The sequence below is a fragment of the Micropterus dolomieu genome, linkage group LG07 (assembly GCF_021292245.1).
Source record: "Micropterus dolomieu isolate WLL.071019.BEF.003 ecotype Adirondacks linkage group LG07, ASM2129224v1, whole genome shotgun sequence".
Classification (NCBI taxonomy): Eukaryota; Metazoa; Chordata; class Actinopteri; order Centrarchiformes; family Centrarchidae; genus Micropterus; species Micropterus dolomieu.
In genome coordinates, this window is record NC_060156.1 from 11,371,690 (window position 1) to 11,377,943 (window position 6,254).

Sequence of the window (6,254 nt, forward strand, 5' to 3'; positions counted from 1 at the left end):
GGCACCACCGGAGTTGTTATTATCCTAGAGTCTTAATAATTATACAATTATTACTAGTGATCAGTTAGTTAATAATCGCTAAATTATCTTAAATCAATCAGTCAGTCTCATATCTAAAGGGTCAATTCTCTTGGCAGGGACGTGGAGATAGTCAACACACACAGTTCTTGATTACAGTGAATTTATTAACTAACTAATGCGATATAAAAGGGTGGTTAAATACAGGGAAAATAAACAATGATCGATGAACGATCCTGGCTTTTTCTGCTAGGGATTCTCCGGGGTTCTCTGTGTCTGAAGAAAACCTCAAGGGTTGGCCGTCCTTCTTCTGGCAATTCGGCTGTTTTCAGGTTTCCTTCGTTGCCGCTGGCGAGACCACGTGGCTTGGTCTGACATCGGTGAAGTTGGCTCAACGAAAAAGCTTAAAAGGGAACTTGGTCTTTCCTGAATTAGACCAGTGTAACTTAACGGACTGATAACTTTAACAAAACAAAAGAAAGAAAGAAAATAAAACAAACTGAGGGGCAGATCGATGTTGCAGCACTTCGCGTGTGTAGCTTCAAGTGAACAAAGGCCTCGTTGCGCTGGTCAAACTCTTAGGGCTTTGCCTGGAGAGGCACGCCGGACACGTGCCGAAGCGTCCAGAGAGCAGAGCGGAAGACCAGGGCATGAGGAGAGGAGAGGAGCCGAGAGCGAGAGAGAAAGACGTTGTGTGTCGCTCTTTTGTTGCCTGTGGCATTGTTCCCCCAGGGGGCGGTCCTTTGTTCCCGAGGGAGCGTTTCCGGTTTCCCGAGGGACTGCCTTTCTAAACTTTTAATGTCTAAAAGAAAAGAAAGTCTATTTGCACGTATTATAATCAAATATTTTCCACAATCAACCCTCAGTGATCAAACAGTTGTATCGTTCTAAGTTAAGCATTTGGTAACAGGAAACAATTGTCCCATTATTGGTCATGACATTTATACATTAACAGCATTTCCGACGATGGTATGTAATACTTATTTCGTCCACTTGGGGGAGCTCAGGTTACATGAGGAAAGCTTAGATTTAACCCAAACAATCTTTCCTTAGGAAATGGGGAATTCAGCCTTAAATTCAAGCTGGATAATTAATAGAGTATAGTATGACATTTCTTTATCATCATTTCTAAAGGAATTGTGTGGGAAAGTATTGTGAACAAGCATTGGTTACACATTAAATGAAGGAGTGTACTTAATCTTGCTGAAAATAAAAAACACTGCAAAAGTAACTTATTTAGATTCTTTTCAGCACTACTAACAGATAACAATTAATGCATTGGGTCTTTGGAGACTGCAGTCTTTGTTTATTTAAAGTTCGGCTGTCCTGGATTATGTCACACTTAGGCGTAAAAGGGGGTATATCCCTTTGATGGGGTAATGAAACACAGAGCAAGGTCAGTTGCCACGGTTACATGTGTGTGGGGGGGGGGCAGTTTTGATAGGCTGTTCAGGCAAATGCTAATCGCTGGTTAGCGTCCCATTTGTCAGTTTAACAGTCAGGCACCGTGTTATCAGCTTCATAGACTCAAAGGTGCCAGTTTTATGATCAGGCTGCTCAGGAATAGCAACTTTTCCACCCCCCTTCTGTTGGAGTCTCTTTAGCAGTCTGTTGAAGTTGGTCTTTAACCCCCCTGATCCTCTCTGGGAGAGGAAAAGAGGAATTTGGAGTAGCTCCAAATTTATTTAATATAAAATGCACAAATCCACACCGTTGTCCCACTACATACATAAACTTCAATTCAACTAAGATCAATTCATACAGCCAGCAGAGTCTTTGCACACTGTTTAACGTTAAGTGTGAAAAGCTACACCGAACAGTCTAAACAATACAGATTGTTATTTTAACTTCTTTTGGACAAATAACTAACCTGAGCGTCGTCAACATGTTAAGACAAATGCAAACCTATGCCCTTGCAAAATGCTTTACAAAAAACGAACACAGTAGCTTCATACAGTCTATGAGTAACGTTATCTTACATTATCCAAAGGGAAAAAAAGCTACAGGTGTTGTGCCAAGGTAGTTAACCCCGATAGAAAGTGTTTCCCCTGCAACGGACCTTCGACGTCATGAAAGGGAATGAAAAATATAATGTGGATTATTTAATCTATTGTTTTAGCATTGATTTATCAACAAGGTTTTTGCAGAGGAAGCTAGCACACGGCTTATATAACATTAAATGCTTTTATAGGCTAACGTTACGTTTTATCAAACTTCGTATGATTCAGTGCACTGAATTGAGAATGTCTACACAAGACGAGCCATTAGTTTCACTCGTAAAGCAAACATTTATTTCGCGATAGTCACTTTGTCATCCATGTTACTGTTTAGAAGCTAGATTCAGACAGGCTGTCACCATTTTCAAGTAAGCTGCTCCTACATACATCATTGATGCTGTAAAAGGCTGACTCGAGGTGTACATTAAACTGAATGCAGAATTGTAGATAATATTTTGTTCTTGTAATCCATGTGGATAGCCTTTGGATCTTGATGGAAATTGTTCTGAATCCCCCTCCTTAAAGAGGTAAATTATTACCATCACAATTTATAATAATGCATTGCATTTAAAAAGCACTTTTCATCAATAACAGTAGCCTACTGGTCCTACCAGACTGCACATGCAGTCTGCAAAAATATGTATCCCCTAACACACAGATAATGGCCTACTATCAAGTATTTAATTTTATGTACACTTCACATCATGACTGATAACAGGTGGGGATATGGAGAGGTTTCTTGCATCCTAGCAGTAGTTATAGTGGGATATAAATAATTTCAGTCTATATATTCAATCTGCCATAAAACGTATCCCACTCCATAATGTACAGATGATCAAGGTCTATCAGAAAGTATTGTTTTATGTAGGTTATAGCCTACATATGATCATATTTAATAACAGTGGTGAATATCAAGGTACATGTAACTTTTATTTTACAACACATGGGCTCTAAATAGCCTATTTAAAATCTGAATATGATAAAAACATTTATGTAACAAATGATTTTATTTATACAGACATAGGCCTACATATAGGCCTATGTCTGTATAAATAAAATCATTTGAATAAAAAACATCGATATCACATTCAACTTAAATGAAGGCCATGCAAGCGCAGCTGATTATACTGTCTCTACCCTCATTTCAAAACTGTTCGACAAGAAACACATGAAAACCTTGTGCGTGCAATAACAGAGCTTTGGACGATAGCTACATTTTGTGAATTTTGGGGTGGGTGAAATAGGGTGAAGCATCTCCCTATTAAGAGAGACGCTGTGCGTCTTGCATTTATGCAAGGGGCACATCAGCATAACTATTTAAATCTCCCGACACGCTAACTAGGTCAGTCAGGATCTAATGTTAATTATCCATCTAGGCTATCTAAAAATGTTTAGGAGCTAAAAGTTGAATTCTGTTTCCTTAGAAATGTCTGGCCTGTCATGTTTATAACTACAGTTTGGTTTGCTGCATAAATGTCCCGCGCTATTTACTGTTACAATGCTGCAAGCATGGAAACACTGAAAATGACTGACAACAACCTCTCTAATCATGAAAATAAACCATTAAAGAAAACTCTCATACATCAACACTATAAAGAAATCACCTGGAAAGTTAAAAAAGACCGGTAGAGATGGGATAAATCTCAGAAAATATTTAATTAGTTGGGTTGGGGGCGGGTGGATGATTTGTGCATACGTGATTATTCAGATATTGTTAGATCCATTTCGCGTACCACACTGATCGCTATAGCTCCTATATTCATTACAAAACAGCTGCTGACGTCAAATTATTAGGCTCTAATATCAAACAGAGCATCCTCTGAATTCAGCACTAACCTGCTGGGGTTTTTTTTGTTGTAATATAGTAACTCTGTTCAGTGTACGACACCCTTCCATCACCAACAAACCTCCACAGATGGGGAATGAGGGAGGACCCGTTGTGTAGGCTATGCAGAGGGAGGGGAACAATGGCGCACATATTGGCAGGATGCAAAACAGCTCTTAGCCAAGGAAGATACAGGTGGCGCCATGACAAGGTTCTCACTGGCGGAACTGGCGGACATCCTGGAGCGGGAGAGGCAGAAAAAGCGCCAGACCAGTACAAGGCCGACGACATTCATTCAGTTCGTCAGAGAGGGGGAGAAACCGCCAGCCCCCAAGAAAAAAAAGAGCCTCTTGCAAGCAGCACAATCCTGGGAGATGAGGGTGGACCTGGGAAGGAAATTAGTCTTCTCCCGGGTTGTGCAAACATCGCTGAGGCCGGATGTGGTCCTATGGTCTGAGGAGGCAAGGAAGATAATCTTGATTGAACTGACGGTCCCGTGTGAGGACGGGTGCGAAGAGGCCTATGAGCGGAAAGCCACCAAGTATCAGGACCTCGTTCAGCAGTGTAGGGCCAAAGGGTGGCAGACCTGGGGTTTCCCGGCGCAGTCTGTGTGGAAGACACTCATGGCTCTGGGTTTAGCAGGAAGGGAGAGCAAGGCAGCTGTCCGTAGGTTGGGTAGGCAGCAGAAAGAGCGTCTTGCTGGCTCTCGAGTAGGAGGGAGGAGTTGAGCTGGGGGCCAGAGGGAGGTGGGCAGTGACTGGCCACCACTGCTGACTGCCAACTGGAGGGTGTTCAGGGTCGAAACACCCCGTGAAAGTTGGACGCCACCTGATGACATCTTCTCCTGGCTGAAAGCTACAGTCATGCACTATAGTCAGTGACTGAGTTAGATACCATCAGTAAAGATGTATCCAATAGTAACAATGGTGCCCATTATGTAGTCTGCACATGTAATTTGCACACTGTGTTCCCCCCTGTCTTTAGGGGTGCTACAGTACCCTCCGCACCCACCTTTTTTCACGCTTGCCCACGGGTAAAATTTGCAAGCTAATTAACATGTTGCTAGGTTTGATTTCAGAGGAGGAGAGAAAGTTTATCGGCTCATTTGATTTGTCTGTTAACTCAAACACTGTAGAAGAATGGATCCTAATGATTATGAGCAGATAGTTAAATATAAACTGAAAGGCGAATATCCAGCTCTTTTACCGAAAGAGACAAATTCCTTCTTCGAAGAAAAGCTGCTCTCTACAAAACTGAAGGTAAGATAAGCACCATTTATAACCATTTTCTACATGTCATCAATGAATCCACAAATTATTAAAAATTATATACTGTATATATATATATATATATATATATATATATATATAGACACAGATGAAACTCGAAATATTAGCATATTGTGCAAAAGTTCATTTATTTCAGTAATTCAACTTAAAAGGTTATACTAATATATAGACTCATTACATGCAAAGTGAGATATTTCAAGCCTTTATTTGATATAATTTCGATGATTATTGCGTACAGCTTATGAAAACCCCAAATTCAAAATCTCAGAAAATTTGAATATTACATGAAATCAATAAAAAAATTTAAAAAAGGATTTTAAATACAGAAATGTCAGCCCTCTGAAAAGTATAATCATGCATGTGCACTCAATACTTGCTTTGGGCCCCTTTTGCATGAATTACTGCCTCAATGCGGCGTGGCATGGAGTCGATCAGTCTGTGGCACTGCTCAGGTGTTATGAGAGCCCAGGTTGCTCTGATAGTGGCCTTCAGCTCTTCTGCATTGTTGGGTCTGGCGTATCGCATCTTCCTCTTCACAGTACCCCATAGATTTTCTATAGGGTTAAGGTCAGGCGAGTTTGCTGGCCAATTAAGAACAGGGATACCATGGTCCTTAAACCAGGTACTGGCAGCTTTGGCACTGTGTGCAGGTGCCAAGTCCTGTTGGAAAATGAAATCTGCATCTCCATAAAGTTGGTCAGCAGCAGGAAGCATGAAGTGCACTAAAACTTCCTGGTAGACGGCTGCGTTGACCTTGGGCCTCATAAAACACAGTGGACCAACACCAGCAGATGACATGGCACCCCAAACCATCACTGACTGTGGAAACTTTACACTGGACTTCAAGCAACGTAGATTCTGTGCCTCTCCTCTCTTCCTCCAGACTCTGGGACCTTGATTTCCAAAGGAAATGCAAAATTTACTTTCATCAGAGAACATAACTTTGGACCACTCAGCAGCAGTCCAGTCCTTTTTTTCTTTAGCCCAGGCGAGACGATTCTGATGCTGTGTCTTGTTCAAGAGTGGCTTGACACAAGGAATGCGACAGCTGAAACCCATGTCTTGCATACGTCTGTGCGTGGTGGTTCTTGAAGCACTGACTCCAGCTGCAGTCCACTCTTTGTG